The sequence below is a fragment of the Phocoena sinus genome, chromosome 15, assembly GCF_008692025.1.
Source record: "Phocoena sinus isolate mPhoSin1 chromosome 15, mPhoSin1.pri, whole genome shotgun sequence".
Taxonomy (NCBI): domain Eukaryota; kingdom Metazoa; phylum Chordata; class Mammalia; order Artiodactyla; family Phocoenidae; genus Phocoena; species Phocoena sinus.
Window position 1 is genome coordinate 33,441,689 of NC_045777.1, and position 26,514 is coordinate 33,468,202.

Here is a 26,514-nt window from a genome sequence, read left to right on the forward strand (position 1 = left end):
AAAGTTAAAGGTCATCTGTCTTTTGGGGAGTAAGAAACCTATTCAGAGGTCAAGGCACATTCAAACTGGTTGATCCCATCAAGATTGACTCTTCCCTGTGGAACTTTTTTCCTTTCTTTCTAACTGCCTTTGTCTGTTCCACTTCCCCCTCCCTTTCTCCCCTCTCTCTTTATCTTTGCCTCTGCCTGGAATACACATACAGGTTTTGTGGAGCTGAAGCTTATATAGTGTTTTTATTCAGGGGCCAAGGGAGAAAAAGAAATGATCATAAAAATAGCTATAAAGTAGATATTTATTTAAAACAAATACTAAAGCACCATAAATTACAAATTCTAGAAAGCTGAAAATGTCTCGAACATCATACAATCACAAAAAGCAATGCAATGTTTTTTAATTAAATGCATTACACTTTTCTTCCCTCACATTTGGCTACATTCCCTTTATTGCCTCTTCATATGGCAATGGATTTGGTAATCTTTTTTCATATAGAGATCAGAAGGATAATTTAGTCTTTAGGCTGGCATTGTTGATCAAAATTTCATCTTTATTATTGATGAAATGCATGTAACATGCCACTTCATGCATAGGTACACCCATTCTTTCTAGTACTGCCACCAGGTTGTGCCCTAAAAACACAGAGATTCTGATAAATTCTATTTCAGTTGTTACCTATCAAAAAAGAAGAAAACAATTATATAGGTGCATTTATCATTGTATATGCTGGAAAATTGGGTGTATTCTGATAGGAGTGAACTTGCATTTTGACAAGTTCTCAATGAGAATGGAATCCTCCACTTATAACTTCACCAGTCCGAATAGGGCTCCCTATAAAGCCCTATTTCTCTTCCAGCACCCATAAAGCTCCTGTGTCAGGTACCCACACCACAGGACTCATTTGCACTATGACATGACCTGCACAGCCTGGGTCTTACATCTTCTTGTCATGACACTAGACCAGCTTATATAGTGGGCTGTGAGGAAGTTTCAGGAGGCCATTCCTACACTGCGGTGGAAAACAATAATGTATATGCATCATTAAAGTGATTGTGAACCACTTAACTGTTTCCCACTAAATTAAAACTAAATAGAGGGCTTCCCTGGTGGCGCAGAGGCTGAGAGTCCGCCTGCCGATGCAGGGGACACGGGTTCGTGCCCCGGTCCGGGAAGATCCCACATGCCGCGGAGCGGCTGGGCCCGTGAGCCATGGCCGCTGATCCTGCGCGTCCGGAGCCTGTACTCCGCAACGGGAGAGGCCGCAACAGTGAGAGGCCCGCGTACCGCAAAAAAAAAAAAAAACAAAACAAAAAAACAAAACAAAAAAAAAAAAAAAAAAAAAAAAAAACTAAATAGAGCCACAATTCAAATTTCCCTCATGTAGATCCCCAAACCCCCACACACACTCAATATCACCCAATATAAAGGAAGTGTGAAAAAAAAAAAAAAAAGGAAGTGTGATGGAGAAAAAATCAGAACAAAAAGAGACAGAAGTCTTAATTGATTATGAGTAATAAATTTTTTTAGAAAAATTTGCAAAATCAAAAGACCATATGAACTGTTCTTGAGATCTGTCCCAGGGCTTAGAAGGGTGTGAGGACCTTGACACATAAACTTCCTGGTAAACCTTCCACTATTAATGATGTTAGTGCTAGGTTATGTGTTCTGTCTGCTGCTTTTCCAATCCTAGGAGTGTGAGATTTCCAGTCACTAAGGAGGTCCCAGCCCTCGGGTAGGATTGTACCATGTGTCCTGGAGCCCAGATGCTGCCAGGGCAGCTAGGTCTGATCACATGCACAGATGAGAATTGGTCCTGGGCTTTCCAGATAGCAGAAGTTTCACCGATGGCCACTGAGGTGGGGTTTTGGGAATTTGGTTTTTTCAGCCCATGGATGAAGCCTGAGACATAGGGCCCAGTGTTTGAAGATTAGAGATCCACTTAAACTGACTAATAAAAAGGCTTGCACTGTGCATTTAGCTTCTCAAAGTCTCTTCTTTTCTTTACTCATTTGATTGTCTTGCTAAAAGATAGAACTGAAAGCTTGGATCCTGGATTTTTATTCTGAACTACCTGTCATAGCTGTGTGTCCTTGAACAACTCCTTAGTACTTCTAAGCCTCAGTTTCATCACCTATAAAGAAAGTGAGTGAACTTGATAGTCTCTTGGTTCCCATCCTTCAACTAACATCTGAATTTTCTAGGTCTTACTATTATGCCAATTTCATGTGTGATATTGCAATCTGTGAGGTTATGTTTTAACCACTAAGTTATTTCCATTGAAGTTTAATAAACAAAAGCTATTAAGCATGTATTATGAATCTGGTACTACACTGAGTGCTTGATATGTATAATTTCATAAATTCCCTAACAACAGCTGTCTTTGGGAAAGTGTATTGATCACGTCTCAGTTACTGTGATAAGGTCTTCCTACAAAGCCAATATCATGCCATGGACATAAAATGTCACATAAGTGAACAAAGTATATAATTAAATCCTTACAACAATCTTAAGAGATGAGTGATATTATTGTCTTCCTTATTTTAGAGAAGAGGAAACTGAGATACAGGAAGTTTAAGTGATGATGTGTCAAAGTCATACAGCTAGTAAGTGCCACCATCATTGCCTCAGATTATGTCCCAGATGAGAACAATTAAATGATTTACCTGAGATTATGCAGCTCCTAGATGGCAGAGGTAGAAACAGAATTCTATTGTCTCTAGATAATGGTGATGTAAGAAAATATCACCAACTTGAAGTCATTTCTGTTTGCCAAACAGCGTTGGTAATTATTATTCCAAGAGAAAACCTTTTTATCCTTGCTTTTGGATTTATATGTTGTTAAAGGGGGAGAACAAGATTATCAAGATTATGTAAAGAGCTAGGAAACAAAAACTTGATTTTTTTGGAGTAATCACATAATTTTTGAATCTGGTTTTATTTGGCAATGTTTAAAAGAACTCTTAAGAAAAAAATCTGGATAAAACTGCTCTCCTGGTATCAAATATGGAAGAAATGGTGAGAGGCTGCTCCCTGCATGACAGGCATCTCCTGCTTGCTTAAGTAGGATTTATTGCAGTGCTCCACCAGGTGGTGCTCTAGTGAAGACATGGGTTTCTAAAGCTCTCCAGTCCCAAGGCTTTAACTTGGAAGAATTTTGAGTAGGTTAATTGGTTACTCCTGAGAAAGAGCCTGCCCAGGCAAAGGGATATGGTTGCCCATCTTGCCAATAGGACCCAGCCTGCAGGCAGAGAAAAGTGTGTGAATAGGAATCCTAAGACAAAGGACAACGGTCTCAGAAAAAATAAACCCCAAAACCTCTTCTAAGGAAGTGTTAGGACAGTGGTCTTCGGTAAATCCTGAGGGACCAGATTCAGATTTGGAGCTTGTGTTTCTGCCACTAGATTGTGACTCCTTTAGAGAATCACATGTTTCTTTGGACCGCAGTGTCCTCATCTATAAAACGTGTGTGTGTTGGGGGTAGGGGGTAAGAGTACATCAGGGTTCTTCAATACAGGGTCATGGGCCCAGCTGATGGAGTCTGTGACCCAACCTCCTGAAGTCTTGTGAAAATTTGTACATACATTTTTCTGTTGCTTTCAGCAGATTCTAATCAGAGGCAGTGAGTCCCCAAATGTAAGCAACATGTGTGTTAGGTAATTTCTAAGGTTTCTTTTGCTTCAATAGCCCCTAGTTTTTCTGGAAAGGAACCTATGGCTGTCAAGTTAATTGGATTAAGCTCCTGGCCAAGTTCCAGCTGCATCCTTTCTTAAGCACTGTCTAATGGTTTTGCTGGGGTAGTCACACCTAGATTCAAGGAGTCCTGTGACACCCTCTCTGGTAGATCAGGTGGCACATCATGTGACTGACATGGTTCATTAGTGTGCAGTGGCCAACACAGATCAGAGGAACTATGAAAGTAACACTCCAGATCCCACAGGAGTTTAGCAGTAGAAGCAGGTGCTAATTAACATCCTTTGGAAGAACAGGATATGCATTTTTTGGGAGTAGGTAAGAATTTCTGGTTAGACAAGCTCCAAATTCTTTGGCCTACTTAGAAACCAGTGCCAATTCCATCATCAAGGATAGGATTTTGTTTCCTGATGACGCCTGTTCAGTTGAGAAGGAAGGCCCAGCAAGGAGGTGGGACTATTATTTTCAGAGACATTGTCATGCAAATAAGGGCTCCTTCCAAACCCAGCTTCAACCAAGGGAGTGTCACTGTCCCACCTTTCTGGCTCAGAAAAAAGTATCTCCTAAGTCTTTTTTATAGGAGTAGCTTTGGTAGCTGAGTAATGTAATTATATAGGTTACCAACAGAAACTAAGATTTCAACCTGTCTTAGATATACACTATTTGTGAAGGGCAGGGCTTGGAGAAGAAGTGCAGGAATATTGGTTGGGAATACAGCTAATGGAGAACCCTGTTATTGAACAGAGGACACTGTCCATGCATTGCATCCACAGGAGAGCTTAGAAGTATGGAGATGATGGAAGTCAAGATTAGTTCCTGAGGAGAGGACCTGGGAGGTAGAACAATTCCTCCAAAATATCAGAGTGTTCTCCAGAATGTGAGTTGTGTATAGGAAAAGAGGTCCTTCCTTGTGCTTTGGAAGATTGGGCTGGTTACCTTTCAGAATGATCTGACCAGCCTAGGCCAATGGCTCTCAGCCCTGGCTGCACATTGAAATCAACTTTTGAAAACTTACTGTTGTTTTGGGCCCATCCAAGATCAATAAATCAGAAACTCTGAGGGTGGGGCCTGGGCATTTCTATTTTTAAAAAAATCTCTTCTGGTGACAATACACTGCCAAGGTTGAGAACCACTGGCCTAGATCCATGGTGGCAATTATGGGGCGTATATGCCAGTAAACTCCTCCCATGCTCACAGAATGCTTTTTAACAATTTTACAATTCTTTGGACTTATTATATTAGGACTTGTGCACAATTCTGGTACACAGCAGGTGCTCAAAAAAAAATTTATTCAATCGAGTGATAGATGGGGGTGAGGTGGGCTGGTAACACCTGCCATCTCAATGTCAGTGTTTCAATTTATTCTTTTCTATGGGAAGGCTAATGAAAAACCATGCTTTCTACTTACCAGTCTTCTGTTATTTGAATTTTTCTTCCTTTCTTTCTTGTTCTTTCTCTCTTTCCTTTCCTTGGCATGATGTATGCTAGCTCCAGGAGGCTGGGGTGAAAGTAAGATACATGGAAGGAAGGAGGAAAGAAAAGATCAAGAACAGTGTCCCAGTTTCCTTGACTATTTGTCCTAGGAAATAACTAAGGGGGAACAAATATTTCCCCTCTGCTGTCATGCCCACCTCAAAGAGAAGGAGCTTGCTATGGATCTCAAGGAAACTAGGCTTAGCCAATGAGGCCATTTGGACTGAGGAGGTGATAACATTTTCAGAGTGATGAGTAAAGGAAATGAAAATATGGTTGGGCCGCTTTTCTAAATGGGGCACTTTTTTTTTTTTTTTTGCGGTACGCGGGCCTCTCACTGTTGTGGTCTCTCCCGTTGCGGAGCACAGGCTCCAGACGCACAGGCTCAGCGGCCATGGCTCACGGGCCCAGCTGCTCCGCGGCACGTGGAATCCTCCCGGACCGGGACACGAATGCGTGCCCCCTGCATCGGCAGGCGGATTCTCAACCACTGCGCCACCAGGGAAGCCGAAAATGGGGCGCTTTTTTGTTCACCTACCGTGTTGTCAGTCAGCGGACTTGATCATGAAAAGTCACGTTGGATTCAGGTAAAGGAAATATAGCATGTGAAGAAAGATATCCTCACTCCAGTGGGGGAGAGGGGCATTCCTCATGCTGTGGGAGTGTTCTGTCTGGAAGGTCAAGACCAATATTTAGAGGGAAGAGAGAGTTAACTTCTTAGCTTACTTCTAGATTAAGCCTTTAGTAAAGAGGACAAATGAAATCTTTAAGACTCAGACAAGGGCAAGTTCAACTCTCCACGGATCCAGAGACCTTGTAGAAATAGAATGTGTTTTTGTCCTTTGTCCCATCGATCCTTCAAGAAAATTTTCCTTCACTCATTTATCACAGCTTATAAGCATGTATTTCTTTATTATCTGCCTCTCCCATTACACTCTTGGTTTCCTGAGGATGGAACTCTGAATATTTGTTCACCAATGAATTCCCAGTGCCTTGCATACTAGCATGTGTGAGGTACTCAAAATTATGTGTTGAATGAATAAAAAGATGAATGAATGAGATGAATCTAGTATGGCAGTTAGCAGCTGATAAGGGATTCAGGGATTTTTTATTTCACTGTGTCTAAATGGGAGACATGCTTAACTGACTATCTCCTTCTCTCTACCATGTCTTTTATTGTTCTATATCATTGTATAAACATTCTCATGGCATTCATTGTTTAAAGAGGCAGAGAGGAACTTCCCTGGTGGTCCAGTGGTTAAGACTCTGTGTTTCCACTGCAGGGGGCATGGATTTGATCCCTGGTGGGAGAACTAAGATCCCACATGCCATGCGGCATGGCCAAAAAATAAAAATAAAGAGGAAGAGAATGAGTAGTAGTAGTTTATGGTTACCCTAGATAGATTGATTGATGTTTTCATTTTTCATATCAGTCTTTTGGCTTTTCTTCTTAAGGCGATTTTTCTAATTTGATGAAGAACGTTTAAACCCCTCTCTGTGTGATGGGAGGACAGACAGGAAAGGCCTAGGCTAAGTCCTATGAAGTCTCCAGGAGCTCATAGTCTGGAAGGAGAGATCATTTTTAAAGAATATTTATTTATTTATTTATTTATTTTTGGCTGCATTGGGTCTTAGTTGTGGAACGTGGGCTCTCTAGTTGTGGTGTGCTGGCTTAGTAGTTGCGGCAGGCAGGCTTAGTTGCCCCGTGGCATGTGGGATCTTAGTTCCCTGACCAGGGATCAAACCGGTATCACCTGCATTTGCAAGACCGATTCTTAACCACTGGACCACCAAGGAAGTCCCAGTGGAGGTCATCAATGGGGCAATTTTGAGAGCTTCGCTTAAGTTTCAGGGAACTCTGGGGACACACAGAAAGATATTTCACTTAAACAGAAGTGTATTCCAAGAGGATATTTGGGAGGAAAAGAAAGGCAAAGAATGCTGTGAAACAAGGGAAGGGTCAACTCCAAAGGAGGAGAAATGCCTCCACCTTGAGAGAGGTTAGAGAGTGGATTGGAGAAGAAGCTGAAGACAGGGAGGTGAGTTAGGCAACCTCTGCAATAAAGCAATGGTAGAGATGGAGGCCTAAACAAGGCAGTGTGTGGCAGTGGTGATGAGGGCAGATAATGTCTGAAGGAAAGAGGATTGAGGGAAGACTGGTGAGGAGATGCATTTTAGGGATGATGGAGAAATAGGAGCCAATGGAGGAAAAACTGAAAAGGAACATCTGCAGTGGTGAGAAAACCAGGAAAAGTGGAACTGGGAAGCTAAATTAGTAGACTGTAAACAGAGGGTGTGGGCAGTAGTGTCAGATGTTGGTGACTTTGGCAGAAACAACAGCAACAGTGAATGGGGACAGAAGGCAGATCATAGGCGAGAGGGGAGTGAAGTGCAGATGGCTTTTTCTAGATACTTCACTAAGAAAAAAAAGGAGAGAGGTAGCATGATAGACAGAGGGAGATGTAGGACCAAGGTATGACTTTTAAATGGAAGAGCATTTTCTGCTTGTTACAGACTGAGAGGAAGTATCCAGTGTAAAGGGAGAAACAGAAGACAGAGGAGATGGGGTATGTGTTTTACCCTTTTGCTATGGGTTCCATCTCTAAACACTTTCATTATCATCTTCAATGTCTCTTCTCTCTGAAATACTTTTAGATTCTCCTGCTGAAACTAATCCTAAATTAGACTGCAAGCCTCAGATAGCATCTAACCAAATCTGATCTGTCATTCCCACTTAGCAGTTTCTGATTGGGTTCCTTTGTCCCTTCACTCAAGGATTCTTAATCTGGTGTTCACAGATCCCAAAGGGGCCCATAGATAGAGTTATACTTTAATATAATTAATTTTCTTTATGATCACATATGTTTTGTTTTGTGATTTTGAAAGTGTTAATCTGAGAAGGGATATATTATTTGCTTCCCCAGTCTGCCAAAGAAATCCATGATACAGGGATGGTTTAAGTGATAGCCATGACCAGTATGGTATTTAGAAACTAACATCTTTCTTTTGCCTCATTTTGATGACCCATTCACCTCCTCTGTTTCAGACTGACTGAAAAATTGGTAGGTTGGAAATGTCTTATGCTAACAGCTCTCCAACGATGGGTGAGAATCGCCTAGAGAAGGAGACAAAAAGCATATATTTTGAAATCCTACCCCTCATGAGCCTGATTTAGTACATTTAAGAAGATCAAGAATTTGCAATTTCATAACCAGCTTCTCAGTTACTTTTGTTGCAGATGGCCTTTGGACAACATGAGAGAACATACTGCATACGTTTCCCTGGTTTTTCCTTTTTAATGTGTCTTAAATATGCTTTAATTCTATCAGACATTTTCATGACTTTGAGAAATGCCAAGTCTTCAAAATTAAACCTTTTCCTAATTTCCAAACGAATGCTGCCATATCTAATATTTACACATGTGAACAAACCAACATCCATTGGTATCTGTGTGAGTGTTCTGAGAGGCTCATCATATCACAGGTACAGACAACATGCAAATCACTGCAAATGTGGGAGGGGCCAGGGCCATGGAGCCTTGCAGGATGGAAGGAAAAAGGAAGAGCATTCTTTGAGAGATGTAGAGTTCTAAACTTTTGAAACTAACAAGGTGTATAAATACAGGAAATGGGTTTAAGAGAAGATAAAATATAATAAGTAATGATGCAGCTAGGAAAAAAACCTAAACAATACAGTTGACATATTTTTCCTGTGAAAGAGCCACAAAATACAGTAAGAATTTCCTGTAATATCAAACCACCAGGCAGATTTTCCAGAGGGTTGCTCAAAATTTCAGGTGATCCCCAGGAGCATGGTGTGTAAAGTTGTCCCATGCTGAGGATAGCTCATGATTACAGCACTCTGACAAGACTAGTTTGAGCTTCAACCAGTGAATGAATTTGGCAGATCTGATTAATGGTTTGCAGGAACAGTGAAGTCACTAACCTTCTGGGTCTGGGAAAACCTTGAGTGGGGCTTTCGTGTTCCTGTCTTTCTGAGTTGAAGAAGGAACTCATCCTCCATCTCCAAGTCAATTGTATAGGCTGCTTATATTCCCAGGTATGTCAAATTCCTGCCAACAAAGCTTAAAGAGAATTCTATTTCAGCACTTTGCCGTGAATTGAGGAATTTTTAAACCAGGTTTAGAAGTAGAGCTAACAGGACAGAGGAAGTAACAGACAAAAGATCTGCTTCTAGCATCTGCACTTAAATAAAAACCCATACTCCAGTCATATGATAAGCTGAGTCTCTGCATCTTTTGACTTCTCAATAATCTTGGGTTTCAGTACACTTGCACAGAGACGTCAGATGCCATACCTAACATGGAGCAGTCTCTTGATACTTCTGGGTCTCCAAACAATGTCTACTTAATGTGCTCACTGAGTGTTTTGGTTGATCTGGTAGGTACATGAAAGCAATTTTTACATTTATTGGGAATAAAAAAGTTAATAAAACATGGTATACTACTTCACCAGATCCAACAAAACCATTTTGCTCTAATGACAATCACTAGCGCCCAGCAGCCCAGCAGTTGAAAAACATCAGCCAATAGATGGCAAGATGAAATAGGATACATTTCTGTACATTTCTCTGATCTAGTAGGAGTTCAAAATCATCTTCAAGACCATCATGTTGACAGGGTTTTTTTTTTCTATCATACACTGGATGTAATTATTCATGAAGTATTTTTGGATTCACATGCTTACCTGCATCCATGGACCAGGGAAAGCTGTGTGCAGGACATGCTCTTCCTATGTTCTTAGAGGACATGGGGCTCACCTTTAAAGACACATTTAAAAGAATACTGGCGAGTAAAGAATACAACCTAGGCCCCTCTGGCAGACTCTTGATCTTGATTGCTGCCTGATAGCTTCTTGTCCACCCTTTCTTCTTGCTCACAGAGCCCTCCCCTTATTATAGACATGGAAAATGCCAGACACTTGTTTTTCCAGCCTTCCTTGCAGGTAGTCTAAGTCAGCGGTCCCCAACCTTTTTGGCACCAGGGACTGGTTTCCTGGAAGACAATTTTTCCACGGACGGGGCGGGGGACGGTTCAGGCAGTAATGCAAGCGATGTGGAGCAATGGGGAGCGAGCGGCAGATGAAGCTTCACTCCCTTGCCCGCTGCTCACCTTCTGCTGTGTGGCCCAGTTCCTAACAGGCTGTGACCAGTACTGGTATGCAGCCCAGGGGGTTGGGGACCCCTGGTCTGAGGGCATGTGATCATATGCTGGTCATTGGGAACTGAAGAATAAGTCTGTTCAGAAGATTTCCAAGGAGCAATTTTCTTCTTCTTCTTTTTTTTATTTAAGTTTTATTGGAGTATAATTGATTTACAATGTTGTGTCACTTTCTGCTGTATAGCAAACTGAATCCGTTATTCATATATATATATATATATATATATATATATATATATATATATCCACTTTCTTTCAGATTCTTTCCCCATATATGTCATTACAGATTCTTTCCCCATATAGGTCATTACAGAGTATTGAGTAGAGTTCCCTGTGTTATATAGTAGGTTCTTATTAGTTATCTATTTTATATATAGTAGTGTATATATGTCAATCCCAACCTCCCAGTTTATCCCTCTCCCCTACCTTTCCTCCTGGGTAACCATAAGTTTATTTTCTACATCTGTGACTCTATTTCTGTTTAGTAAATAAGTTCATTTGTACCATTTTTTTTAGATTCCACATATAAGCAATATCATATGATATTTGTCTTTGTCTGACTTATTTCATTCAGTATGACAATCTCCAGATCCATCCATGGCACTGCAAATGGTATTTCATTTTTCTTTATGGCTGAATAATATTCCATTGTATATATGTACCACATCTTTATCCATTCATCTGTTGATGAATATTTAGGTTGCTTCCACAATTTTCTTTAATAAGACTGATGTTTGAAAAGTGATCTCTTATCTCTATATTTACTGGATTTAAACTCATTTATTTGAGGATGAGTGCTCATGATTGTGGCAGCCTTCTTGTGATAATGAGGGGAAAACCAAGAGCCTGACCATGAAGTAGACTCAGTGCCCTGACATGGTTGAGCTACACAATTAACACACTCTGGAAACATCCACCTCTGGGTATCTTTTTTCTTTTTTTTTTTGATGTGGACCATTTTAAAGTCTTTACTGAATTTGTTACAATATTGCTTCTGTTTTATGTTTTCACTTTTTGGCCACGAGGCATGTGGGATCTCAGCTCCCCAACCAGGTATCAAACCCACACCCCCTACATTACAAAGCAAAATATTTACCACTGGACCACCAGGGAAGTCCCCACCTCTGGGCATCTTATTAAGTTCAGTTCAGTATTCTGTTACTTGCAGTCAAAATCTTCCTACCAATGCAATTATATTATCTAGCTATTAGGGCTAGTTTTCTTTCCTTCATTCATTCAATGAATGTTTGCTGAGTATCCACTAAAGGTTAGGCACGGGGCCATCACTGCGAATATGATAGACATTGTTTCTGCACTTCTGGGGATTCCAGTCTAAGAGAGAGACAGATACTGACTAGAGGTTGTAATACATAATATTCAGCTTGCTTTTGTTGGGCATTTATGGTCAGAGAAGACCCCCTCAGAGGAAGTGATGTCTGAGCTGCTCTCTGAAGAATGAGAGGGAACTCACCAGGTGAAGAAGGTTTTCTCATTGTGCTTTTGCAAATTAATTAATTTAAAAAGTGATCTCCTAAAATCCAGTGAAATCAATCAATGGAATCAATGAAGAAAGAAAAGTCCCCCACAGTCATCACACTGGGCAGCTACTGTCTCTGGAGTCAGGGTCAGTCAGACAAGCAGGGCTCCTGTGGACCCCTGGCCTAACCCTCCTGCACAGGGCCTCCACAAACCTTATTGTGATCATTTTTATAGATAGAAAACATCATAGTGTTTGTGGTAGTTGAGGTCAGAGACACCAGTTTTCATTTGTGCATTGTGCTCATTATAAATGATCTAATAAATTATCCCTTTTGGCTAAGAATTTCCATAATTGGTTTCAGCCTGAGGGCACTTTTTTGTTTGTTTTTAAACATTCAGCCATTTTGATTTATGTGAATGTGAAAATATCTACATTTTTTTTCTGCTTTTAATCCAATCTACAGAATATTATTTAGCACAAGGAAAACTCCAAAATAGCTGAATCTTTCCACTTATTTAGATTTTACCAAAGAGTCCCCAGGGTAGAATGAAAACATCTCTGAGCTGGGGTAATTTTACAAAAACTGCTTAGAGCTCAACAGCTATTTCTGTACTTTCGGAATTCTGTAAACATATGGGGGAAAATCTGTCCACAGTTATGCCGGAGCAGTGCCCAGGCCCTGAATTCTCCTATCGTTTCATTGTTGGGAAAAGCTAAAGCCAGAGATTCAGTGTCTGTGTTAGAAAGGTCCTTGGATATTTTTCACGTTTCTGCTTCTGCCTGTGAGACAAGGTCTCCTGTCCTCACTTCCTTGAGAAATGACATTGCTTTCTTCCTTTTCCTCCTTCTTCCTTCCCTCCTTCCCTATCTCCCCCCTCCCTTCCTCTTTTCTTTCATTCCTTCCTTTCTTCCTTCCCTCTACTTTCCTCTCTTCTTCCATTTTCCTTCTCTCCCTCCTTTCCTTCCTTATTTCACTTCTAGATACCTATTTCCGCTAACCCTGGTACTACATTCTCCTCTGATTGGGCATCAACTTAATGTGTCATAGGCCAAGTATATTGTTTTTTTAGGTGGTAATAGAATACTTTCTATTTACATCAAAAAGGATTGTCATGATTAATGGCAGGAAGGATTTTGGTTTGTGGGTGAGGAGAGGGAATGCAGAGAGGGAAGTTAGTCTTCATTCTCAAAGACAGGAGTATTTCTGAAGTAAAACACTTCTTCTCATGTATGCCAGGGTCCCAGGTGATGACAACTCCAAAATATCAGCCACTTTTCCCTTTTTGACCAGGGCATGCATGTCACAGGGCCCTTCAGTGTGATCTCACATTTACACTTTCTGTGTTTAAATGAGTTTATAAATTAGTCTTTTGACATTTTTCTCCAAATGAGGTTGTGCACACAAGCATACTGTTATAGAGAGGTCAAAGGTGAATCCAAAGATGTTCATGCTACAACTTTAAACTTGTGTAGTTTTATCTGAACCATATAATCTCTAATGAACCATGAAGTAATATTATTTGTGAATACATGTACTAATTTTACGACTATCACAGTCATATTGCATTGTATTTTTAAATTAAAAGTGTTACCATATTCAAGGTAAATATCTAAACTATTTTGCAGTTTTTTAATCAATTGATAACATTTTTAATTTCTTTAAATTTATAGGAACTTTAAAAAAAAGGAAGTACTTTAGCTTTTCTTGATCTCTGGGAGACCTTGATCTTTCCAGTTTAACCCAGGAAAGTATTCTTTTGGTATTGTGAAAATAGACTTCCTAATTATCTGAAATCTAAAATTTACATTTAGCAGGTAAATGTAAAGCCTCATTAAGTCAGGCCTTTCCTAATTGATTTTAGAAAATTTGGGGCATGTTGGGTATAATATTTATTGAGACAAAGTAATTAATATTTCTTCCTCAATGCATTTCTTTCAATCTTATTTTTTTAAACCTTAATACATGACATAATGCTTAGCTTATAATAGACATTCAATAACAGTTATTAAAAGGAAAGTTTCAAGTAAGAGAAATGTTTCTAGAACTGGCAGTTTTCTTGAACCACTAGGGACTCAAGGGAAACAAAAGGAATCCCAACTATGTACCTCAAATTTCTGAGTCCCTGAGTTCATTTTTAGTGGCAATATTTTGGTTAAAATACATCTTTTTCTATGTAGGTCCACTGTGATTTTAAATGTCTTTGTATATTAACAGAAACTACTTATATCTACTTTACAGTGTGCATTAAGCTTCACAGGGATAAAGCTAATTTTAAAAAATATAGCCTTTTAAGTCAGATACACTTATCAATATACTCCCAAATACTTTGTCTAGCAGGAAAAGAAAAAAAAAAAAAAAGCATGAAGATATGTTGAAGAGATTACTTCTCAAAAGAAAAGGGATATTATTGACATGAAATATAAAATTTGGCAGAGCTTGTCCATCTGTGATGTCTACAAGACCTTCAGCTTTAAAATCAGATCCAAGCTGCAGGATACAAAATCAACATACAAAGATCAGTGGTGTTTCTATACACAAACAGCAAACTATCTGAAAAGGAAATTAGGAAAACAATCCCATTTACAATAGCAACAACAACAAAAACATACTTAGAAATACACTTAGCCAAAGAGGTAAAAGACTTGTACACTGAAAATTATAAAGCAATGATGAAGGAAATAAAAGAAGACACAGATATATGGAAAAACATTCCCTGTTCATGGATTGGAAGAATTAGCATTGTTAAAATGTCCATAAAACCCAAAGTGAACTACAGATTCAATTCAACCCTATCAAAATCCCAATGCCATTCTTTACAGCAATAGGAAAAAAAAAAATCCTAAAATTCATATGAACCACAAAAGACCTCAACTAGCCAAAGCAATCTTGAGCAAGAAGAACAAAGTTGGAGGCATCACACTTCCTGATTTCAAATTATATTACAAATCTATAGTAGTAAAAAAAATGATACTGACACAAAAAGAGACATATAGACCAATAGAACAGAATAAGGAGTTCAAAAATAAATCTACCTATATGGTCAACTGATCTTCAACAAGGCTGCCAAGAACACACATGAGAAAGGATAGTCTCTTCAACAGATGGTGCTGGGAAAATTGATATCCACACACAGAAGAATAAAATTGGACTTATCTCACTACATATAAAAATAAACTCAAAATGGATTAAAGACTTAAATATACGGCCTGAAACAGTAAAACTACTACAAGAAAATATAGGGAAAGTGTCTTGATATTGGTCTGGGAAATGATTTTTTTGGGATAAGTCCCCAAAAACACAGGCAACAAAAGTAAAAAAGGACAAATGGGATTGCATCAAACTAAAAAGTTATGGATCAAAGGAAACAATCAACAAAGTGAAAAGGTAACCTATGGAATGGGAGATAATATTTGCAAAGCATATATCAGATAAGGGGTTAATATCCAAAATATATGAGGAACGCAATAGCAAAAAGAAAAATAACCTGATTTGAAAAATAGGAAAGAACTGAATAGATGCTTTTCAAAGGAAGACATATGACAGGCCACCAGTTGTATGAAAAGGTCTCAACATCATTAATCTTTGAGGAAATACAAATCACAACCACAATGAGATAGCATCTCCCACCTGTTAAGATGGCTATTATCAAAAAGACAAGTGATAACAAGCATTGATGAAGGTATGGAGAAAATGAAATCTTTGTACACTGTTGGTGGGAATGCAAATTGGTAAAGCCGCTATGGAAACAGTATGGAGATTCCTCAAAAAAATTAAAAATAGAACTACCATATGATTTAGCATTCCCTATTCTGATTATATATCCAAAGGAAGTGAAATCAGTGCCTCAAAGAAATATCTCTGACTTTATGTTCATTGCAGCATTATTCACAATAACCAAGATATGGGAACAACCCAAGGGTCAATCAAGAAGTAAGGGACAAAGAAAATGTGGTATATACAATGGAATATTATTCAGCCTTAAAAAAGAAGGAAATCCTGCTTTTTGCAACAACATGAATGAACCTGTAGGACATTATGCTAAGTTAAGTAAGACAGTCACAGAAAGACAAATAATTCATGATCTCACTTGTATGTGGAATTTAAAATAGTTGAACTCATAGAAGCAACAGAGTAGAACTGTTGTTGCTAGGGGTTGGTGGGTGGGAGAAATAGGATGCTTGTCAAAGTGTCAAAGTGTACAGGGTTTCAGTTATGCAAGGTGAATAAGTTTTAGAGATCTAATGTACAGCATGGTGACTCTAGTTAACAATACTGTATATATACTTTAAATTTGCTAAGAGGGTAGATCTTACATGTTCTTACCACACACAAACACATACACAAAAGTAACTGTGTGAGGTGATGGGTATGTTAATTAGCTTGATTGTGGTGATTATTTAACAATGTATAGGTATATTGAAACATCAAGTTGTACATCTTAAATACATATAATTTTTATTTGTCAATTATACCTCAATAGAGCTAACAACAAAAAGAAAAACAGCAACAAAAACCTAGCCCCGGGCTTCCCTGGTGGCGCAGTGTTTGAGCGTCCGCCTGCCGATGCAGGGGACACGGGTTCGTGCCCCGGTCCTGGAGGATCCCACATGCCGCGGAGCGGCTGGGCCCGTGAGCCATGGCTGCTGAGCCTGCACGTCCAGAGCCTGTGCTCCACAACGGGAGAGGCCACGGCAGTAAGAGGCCTGCGTACCGCAAAAAAAAACCTAGCCCCAAGGACACATTGACTTGTGACACAGCTCTTGTGTTGAATCCCATAATATCAAAAACCAACTAAAAATTATTCCTTAAAATTACTATTTTATCTTACTTATATATCTCTTATCTATTTATAGGTGTATATCTATCCATCTCTTGCTTATTTATCTCTGTATCTCTGTATCTATCCATCTATGTATGTAAACAAATACTTGAAACCAAGAACAATGCCATATATGGAAATCTGAAACAAAAAGTAATCTTATATATCAGAAAGAATATCAGAAAGAATACCATATAATACTGTTTAATTTTTTCATGGGTTTTGAATGCATTTATTCCAGAAGGACCTCCTATGCAGTAAGCCATGTGTTGTGAGTAATAAGAGTGATAAAAGCTACTGAGACAGGGGTGTCAGAATGGTGCACAGAGGAAGTCCATTTTGGATAAGGTATTTTATAGGAGTTTCCCCAAAAGAGAGAAAGGGAAAAACATTTAAAGTTGAGCAAAGTTGAAGAAACCATGAAAGAGCACAAAATTTTCCAGGAACACTGAGAACTTTGTCACCTGAATGGAAGATTAAATGGAGAAGATGAGAAAAGATGCTGCCCAAATAGGTTCACATCAGATTTTGAAGGACCTGGGCTATGCTAAAGAATTTAGGTTTCTTTTTTTTTGGACCATATCTCTCATAAGCTCCCTACATGGCTGTCTTTTCGCTACTGAGTCCGCAGTGACTATCACGGGGCGTTGCACATCATATTTTGCAATAAACAAAATGTTTGTTTGTTGACAGTATAAGCAGGTAGGTGTTTTTAGAAAGAGGAGTGACAGGATCAGATCTGTGTTTTATTTAGTTAGACAAGAAGAAAAAAATTCAGAGGGCATTTACAGAACAAGTGGGAGCAGCTCTCAAGCAATAGTGGTGGGAGTTGGGAGATGATACTCCAGTGTTCTCATACTCAGCAGCAGTAATAAACCCCAGTTACTTAGAATTCTAACATAGTTACTCCAATACCATGTATTGGTTTTCTTCTTTTTCTGTTTCACTTCCTTGCTTTCCCATGAGTGTTTCCTGGTATTACCTTGCAAACAGACTCCCCAAGCTTTCTTATCTCAAGTTCTGCTTTTGAGAACTCCAATTCAAGACAGAGCCAGATGGTCATTGTAATGGTCTACACAGAGATAGTTAGGGCCTCAACTAAAGCAGTGGCCACAGAAAATATGGAAGGCAGAATTCCCCCTTAATCCTTCCAAATCCACATGCCTTTGTATATACTCACCTTCTATAAGTTATTCAATGAAGCATTTTTATCTTAGTGCTGCTGTGAAGGGATTTTGCAGAAATAATTAAGGTCCCAAATTAGTTGACTTTAAGAAAGGGAGATTATCTCTATGGAGCCTGACCTAATCAGATGAGTAATAAGGACTGGGACCTCCCTAGTAAGAGAGATTCAAAGTGTGAGAGGAGTTTGATATGAGGGGGATTCTCCATGGCTAGCTTTGAAGATGATGCATGAAATGTGGGCTTCAAAGGGCTGAGCACAAGCCCCCAGCTGACCACCAGCATGGAAATGGGATCTCAGCTCTACAACCACAAAGAATTGGATTCTGTCAACAATATGATAGAATCTGGAAGCAGATACCTCCCCAGAGCCTTCAGATGAGAACACAGCTGGTGAGACCCTGCTCAGGGGACTCAGCTAACCCATTTCCAGGCTTCTTACCAAGGAAATTGTGAGATAATAAACTGGGGTATTTTAAACTGCTAATTTTTTGGTAATTGTTTATGTGACTGTAGAAAACTAGTACAAAATGAAAAGGTGTTAGGTTTAATATACAGATAGAAGTCAAGTGTCAAAATTGCTAGGATTTGGTGGCTGATTGTGTGAAGTGGTTGAAGGAAAAAGAGGAATGACTTTAAGGTTCTAGTCTGGGTTCATAATAATGTCATTAACAAATTAGAAAATGTGCAAAGAGTGATCTTGTTATAGTATTAATTTTTTTTCTTGAGTTTGCTGTGTTTGAGATGAAGCTGTCTAATAAACAGTTGAAAATATAATTCAAAGTGCAGGAAAGATTCTGGGTCTGAAGAATAAACATTTGGAAATCATTAACATATGCTGAATATCAAAGTCCTGGGGATTCCAGGTGAGAGAGCTTAGGCATCCGGTGTCAAGATGTTCTTCACTGGCAAGCCTCTCTGATTTTTGGTAATGGAGGTTTCTCAAGTAAGAAAGGGCACAGAGCTCTTCTGGCAATGGGAATATAATAAATAATGTGTTATCTTCATCTTGGGTTTCATCTTATTTACAGTATAATAATTTTTAAATATTCTGGCTTAGGAATTAGGGTGTGGATGGCAAACAGATGGCACTAAAACAGCTACTCCCCAAATCTGAGCCTATGACAGATATTACTAATCAGTTTGATATTTTCTCCTCAGAACCAGTATCTTTATCAACCCAGTGGTCCCAGTAGTAACTACTTCATTGTAGAACACACATTTGCATTCGGGGTTAATTTCAAAATGATACCCATTTAATAATATATGTTGAATTGAAAAGAGCTTGATTTTGTCTTAAGATTTGTTCATTTATATTTTCTTACAAATGGTGTTTTCTTATCTATCTTTATAACACTCAATGATATTGGTTGGCCTCTGGAAGAACTTATTAAGATGGCTAAAAGTGACTCTTGCAGCCTGTAGACTCTCTGTATAACAAATCTTGCAAAGCTAAATTTAAGTGTTAAGAAAAAAGTATGAACAGGGATTTCACTCAGTCCTTCAGAAGCTGATTGGCACTGTGTTCACAAGTCATGAAGTTCAGATATTATAATTTCTATTTCCTGTCCTGGGAGCTAAGGTCAGTTCTGGCAGTTCCAAGAACAAACAGTTGAGAGCTGACATAAATGCACAGGAATCACAAAAACAGATATATAGATCAATGGAAAAGGATAGAAAGCCCAGAAATAAACCCATGCACCTATGGTCAATTAATCTATGGCAAAGGAGGCAAGAATATACAATAGAGAAAAGACAGTCTCTTCAATAAATGGCGCTGGGAAAACAGGACAGCTACATGTAAAGAATGAAATTAGACCATTCTCTAACACCATACATAAAGATAAACTCAAAATAGATTAGCACCTAAAAGTAAGACCAGATACTATAAAACTCTTAGAGGAAAACATAGGCAGAACCCTCTTTGACATAAATTGCAGCAACATCTTTTTGGATCCACCTCCTAGAGTAATGAAAATAAAAATAAACAAATGGAACCTAATTGAACTTAAAACCTTTTTCACAGCAAAGGGAACCATAAACAAAATGAAAAGACAAACAACAGAATGGGAGAAAATATTTGCAAATGATGCAATGAGTTATCACCTCACACCAGTCAGAATGGCCATCATAAAAAGTCTACAAAAAATAAATGCTATAGAGGATGTGGAAAAAAAGGGACCCCTCCCACACTGTTTGTGGGAATGTAAACTGGTACAGCCACTATGGAAAAAAGTATGGAGGTTCCTTAAAAAACTAAAAATAGAGTTATCATATGATCCAACAATCCCATTCCTGGGCACATATCTGGAGAAAACCATAATTCAAAACGATACATTCACCCCAATGTTCATTGAAGCACTATTTACAATAGCCAGGACATGGAAGCAATCAAAATATCCATCAACAGATGAATGGATAAGTGTGATACTTATATACAGTAGAATATTACTCAGCCATCAAAAGGAATGAAATATGCAATTTGCATCAACATGGATGGACCTAGAGGTTATCATACTGAGAGAAGTAAGTCAGACAGAGAAAGACAAATATCATGTGATATCACTTATATGTGCAATCTAAGAAAATGATACAAATGAACTTATTTACAAAACAGAAACAAACTCACAGGCTTAGAAAACAAATTTATGGTTACCAAAGGGAAAAGGTGGGGGGAGGGATAAATTAGGAGTTTGGGATTAACATATACACACTACTATATATAAAATAGATAATCAACAAGGACCTACTATATAGCACAGGGAACTATATTCAATATCTGTAATAACCTAAATGGGAAAATAATCTGAAAAAGAACAGCTTTATTTATATGTATAACTGAATCACTTTGCTGTACACCTGAAACTAACAAAACATTGTAAATCAACTATACTCCAATATAAAACAAAAATTTAAAAAAACAACCCACTAAAAAATTAAACATAAATAAATGCACAGTAATTGATCTCTTTCCAACCAAAAATGGTTAAGAATTGCACAAAGTCAAGCATATTAAATATCCATTTGTTGTCCCATTCTGCCACATCATCTTAGAAGATACTGAAAACTCTACAACACTGCTTGAGACACAATTGATATGACCCAGCCTAAAAAAAAGCTTAGTCAACCACACTTCTGGATCACAGGGTGTTAACATATTAGTCAACCCATAAAAGCTCCCACTGATTTATATGGAGTTGTATCGTTGCACCGCAGGCTGAAGGGCCTAAATTGTTTTTAGAGAAATATAGGACTCTGTCTTCAGGATCATGACCCATGAGTCATACCCAGGATTCCCAAAGCTGCGGCCAGTGCGGACATGGAAAAACTTGGCTTAGACACAGGGATATGACTCATTAGAAAAGATGAACTGGTTTTGAAAAATAACAAGAACCACCTTCTATTCTTTGCATACCTACCTTCTTTCTATAACTCCCTCCCCCGCAACACACACATATACAGAAGCAACCTAGAATATTTGGAAGTGTTTATGAGGTATATAAACTTATTCTTATCATTATTTACTTTTAGAGATCTTGGTCAATTTTCCTATAAGAAGTGATTGTCAGAGTTAATCTTTGAATAGCAGATTGACAAAATGACACTTGCTCTACCTAAAAAAAAAAAAAATCACTTGCCAAATTTATACACTAAGTTGAGAAAAGTTATGACAAATTCATATGAAGTGATATCCAAGCCTGGATTCTTATCATTTAAGTGACTCTGATTAGTAATTTTTAAAACTCATTAACAAAAACTCAAAGTAATTGCTGACCTACTGCTCTAAATGCAGCGGTAGGTGACCCCCAGGCGGAGCAACACCTCAAGTATGGACAGTGGTGGCTGTCACATCCTATTTCCATGTGCATGCAAGGGAAAGCTTGCACTCTCTGACAAGTTAAGGCCTCTCTGTTTGGGCCAAAGGGAATAGCAGTATGATTTCAGGCCACCAGAACTCTTATTTTGTGATTTTCAAAAGTTAAGTTGAAGATGATTTTAATATTATTTTTGAAATTTAATATTTTAATATTAATCAGTATCTATGCTGAAGTTCATTCTAATTGGATCTGAGAAACTGTAACTCCAAATATCAGAGACTTCCTATTTCTTTCTTCCACTTTTGGATTTAAGGACTAAAAGCATCACAGCATGAAAAGAATGGGTAGCCTGGAAGAAGGATAAGAATGCACACAGACGTATCTGGCATGCTGGAAGCTAGTTCAATTCAAATCTTCTTTCCCCATAGCTAAGTTGGGTGGGGAGCTGGTCTCAAGAGCAACCCACCCACAACCACCCAGTCTGCTGGCAGGAACCTGCCCACTGCTCTGTTCCCACCCTGAGCCCTGCAACAACCACCATGCCTCCAGCCGCCATCTGGGGTGAGAGGGAGGCATTTTCTTCCTTTCCCATTCCTTGGCTTCCCAGGGAGAGGTTCTGATTTCCTTCTCTCCTGCTATAGCTTTTAAGCACATCTCCCATTTTTTTCTCCTTCCCTACCTGAAAGGTCCTAATTCATATGCCACTACCATCTTGCCTGAATGACTGCCCTAGTGAACTCCCTGCTCCCACCATTTGTCATCACAGGCCTTGCTCTCAGGAGCCAGAAGCATAGTTTAAAAAGCAAATATGGTAGAGTCTTTCCTGTTTTACACTGTAAGTGACTTTACATTTCATTCAGCATAGCCTATAAGTCCTTAGATCAGGGGTCCCTAACCCCGGGCCACGGACAGGTAGCGGTCCAGGGCCTGTGAGGAACCTGACCACACAGCAGGAGGTGAGCGCTGGCCAGCCAGTGAAGCTTCATCTGCCGCTCCCCAACACTCCCATTACCGTCTGAACCATCCCACGCCCCTACCACCCCATCCGTGGAAAAATTGTCTTCCACAAAACCAGTCCCTGGTTCCAAGAGGGTTGGGGACCAATGTCTTAGATGACCAACCTCTCCAGCCATACTGGCCTTCAGAATTTTCCTCAGAAGCCAGGTCTCACTACAGGGCCTTTGTACATACCTCTTCCTCTCTGAGCCTGAAAATGGGTCCTGGGCTCTGCCGTCAGCAATCACAGAGCTTGCAGCACTTACCACAATGTGGATACAATGTCGTGTGTCTCCTTCACAGCTGGACTGGGAGCAGCTATGAGCATAGAAAGAGCCTGTCTGTATTCTCAGGGTCTAGAACAGAGTAGGTCACAGAATAGGTGCTCAACAATTACTTGCCAAGTGTTTCCTAAAATGTACCGATTGTTTCCTGATTGTTAGATTTCCTTATTTGATCATTTCTAGCAAAGGTGTTGCTTATATATTTACTTAGCATTTCACTTGGTTCATAAATTTCTTTCCTACTTCACAGCCTTTGCATGCTCTGTCTCCTCGCCAGAACCAGCGCTGCTCTAACTCTCTAGGCTAAACAGTGAGGACGAGTTTCAGAAATTGTATTTCCCCAGGGCTTCTTTAGATCTTTGCACGTGCATAGGCAAGTGTCCTTTGGACTCTCAATAAATTATTCATTGGATGGATGGATGGATGGATCGATAGGTGGATGGATGGATGGGTGGATGGATGGTTGAGAGGATGGCAGACAAATACACTGATGGAAGGTGCTCAGCAGTGGCAGACAATTTCCTTAGGCTGTTTATGTCTAAACTGTTTCCCCTGTTTGTGAATGAATAGTTAATCCCTTATTCCTCAGGGAAACTGTCAGCCGAAGTATCTAGTAGAGCCTGCAAAATAACTGAAACATGAAGAACAATCAGCAGAAGCCGCTATCTTCAAGGCATTTTTGAGGAGGATTTATTACTTTGTGTTTCTAAGTACTTACAGGGTCCTTAAGGAAGCATTGTATGAATAAAACCCAATTACAAGATCACCACACCAGACTCCTGGGTACTGCTGTGTACAGTTCTGTACCTATAACTTCCCTTTAAATTGGTGTATTTTGAGCAAGATTAAAAAGAGATCTCTCTCCCTCTCTTCTAATTATAATGCATCTCCCCCAACAGACACCCCTATCAGCAGAGAGGCACCAGGGGCCTCAGCCTGGTCTCCTTGGGCTTCCGCTCTGCGATCCAGGAGAAAATCTGACTTGTGAGGGAGTCCCAGGCCTCCTCCCTTCCTCTCCTCTGGTTTCCAAGGTAGCAGACCCTCGGCTCCCTTCAGCCTGGGCTCCCCCATTTCAGTCCCACTTGGCATTTCCCGGTTTCTAAGTGAGGTTACGGATACACATTGAGCCCAGAACTCATTGCTTTTTTGGAAAGGGCAAAATAAAAGAGGGGATTTTCCATATTCACATTTTTCCACAGAAATGTGTTCATAAGCTTTAAACTCGCCCAAGCTATGTTAATGTATGTGGTTGGCTTCTGTGCCAATTTTCATTGTGAATAATATGCTAAATAAAAGGGTTCTTGTCTTTCCCCTCCAACCTCCCCTCCCATAATTTTAAGTTCATAAGCCCATTTCATAAGTGAATCAGGTCTTAAGACAGAATCAGAAACGATGTTGTTCTTTTAGCCACTCACAGTGTTTGCTTTAAACCCCTGATAGGAACACGGGGCTGTGACAGCAGTGGCTGAGGTAAACAGATGACTTTATATATAATGCTTTTTACAAGGTGGTTCAGTTCATTTCTAACCTTGGTCTTGGCGTCATGGAAGGAGCCAGGGAAATTCCACCTCTTTAACCCTACCCTGCATCTCCTCCCTTCAAGGGCAAGAAAATGTCCATATGCCTGTGGTTTCACAGCCCTTTCCCTGCAGTGGATCTTGCACCCCTAAATGCTGGAGAACCCCAATAGTGTTGGCAGGTGGTGTTATTGGTAGTATTATTTTAATCAAGTGACTGAATGTTCACAATAAAAGTTGCAACTTTTATGAGCCATGAGCTGGCGTGTCCTGGCATGTCCTGGTTGTCAAGTTTCAGTGCGTTTTGGTTCGAATGTTCCCTGCCTATGTTTATTCCTGGTCACACCACACCTCCTGGGACTGTCTTTGTGGTTTTGCTCAGCTGCTGACTCAAGTTTCAGAAGACATGGGGTAGAGTGGGGGACGTCTGCAAGATTCTGGCCTGAAGAAACAGCTCCAATGGCTCCACACTTCTGAGACATTGAAACTGCCCACCCTTCTCTCTCCTTGGAAGGTTCCAGAATACCAACGAGCCACGAATATGTAGGTCTAGAGGGGTGTTGACATAAGCGCACAGTGAGGACCAGAAGCCCTTGATAGAAAGGAGAGAACATGGACTTTCTGTCAGAGAAACCTGGATTCAAATTCCAGTCCTCCAAGGACAGAGCTAGCTCCCAACTGTGGGCCTCTGGGTAAGTCCTTCAGCCCCTGACCACTTCATCCACCAAACAGCAACAATAATGGCATCCATCTTAGAGAGTTGTATAAAGATTACATGAGAAAATGAAAGTACAATGCATATTCCATTGCTGGGTACATAGCAAGATACAATACTATATTTATTAGCTATTGTAAATATTATTTGCAATTAATAAGTAATTATAATTAAGTCAGCAAAACAATATTAAGTAGTATTGATCTTAAAATTAGAATCCACATTAATAAGTATAATCTATAATTAATTACTAAGCAATATTAATACTTTTAATAATATAGCATTATTATTTATTTATTTATTTATTGCGGTACGCGGGCCTCTCTCTGTTGTGGCCTCTCCCGTTGCGTAGCACAGGCTCCGGATGCGCAGGCTCAGCGGCCATGGCTCACGGGCCCAGCGGCTCCGCAGCATGTGGGATCTTCCTGGACCGGGGCACGAACCCGCGTCCCCTGCATTGGCAGGCGGACTCTCAACCACTGCGCCACCAGGGAAGCCCTATATTTATTTTAATAACAATATTTATGTTTACTATATTTATTTTTTATATTAAAATATATTTATATTTAATAATAATAATAGGTATTTGTATTATACAGCAATTGATCCCGCAGATTGTCTTTTTCTTCATCTGGAAAGTGAAGATATTAAAATTAAATTGGGAGAAACCCCTGTTTTGTAGGATTTTGTGAAGATGAATAAACGGCTTTGCACAGTGCTGGCCCATCAGCTCGTAAAAGAAGATCACTGGTTTTAATGTGAGGGGTGTGCATCCTTCCCAAGCCCTGTATGAAGAAATACATTCTTCACTTGTCTGCAAGTGTGACTATCTTATTCCAGTTTGTGCAAGTGTGGTGCTTCCAATGCTACCTAAGGATGGCTGAATAAGTGACCTCAGAGATTGGTTGCTGGCTTGGGGATATGCAGGGTTCAGCCCAGTCTCCAGGAGAAGATGGACCCTCAGCCTTGAATGTCCCAATCCAGGCCTGGCACAGTGGATTCTTCCTGGCTGACCAGTGGACGCAGGTACAAACTGCAGTCTGTCCCAGCAGGCACCCAGGAGGAGTGGCCCAGATTCTGAGTGTACCTGAGGGGTCTCGTCTCTCTGTCACCTTCCTTTGCTCTCTCAAAGGATAGGAAGTGGCAGCCTGGATCTTCTAGTAGTCTTGTAAGGACCAGGTTGTCCTCTCCATCATTCACCTCTTCTTTTAATCTGGGTGCACAGGTCTCTGACAGTCTGGTGAAACCTGTGGACACCATCCTGAAGAACGTTTTAAATTCATAACATACAACTTTGGGGATTACAAATGAAACTAATTATATATCAAAACAATTTTTAAAATCGTGACATAGTAGTAGATGTATT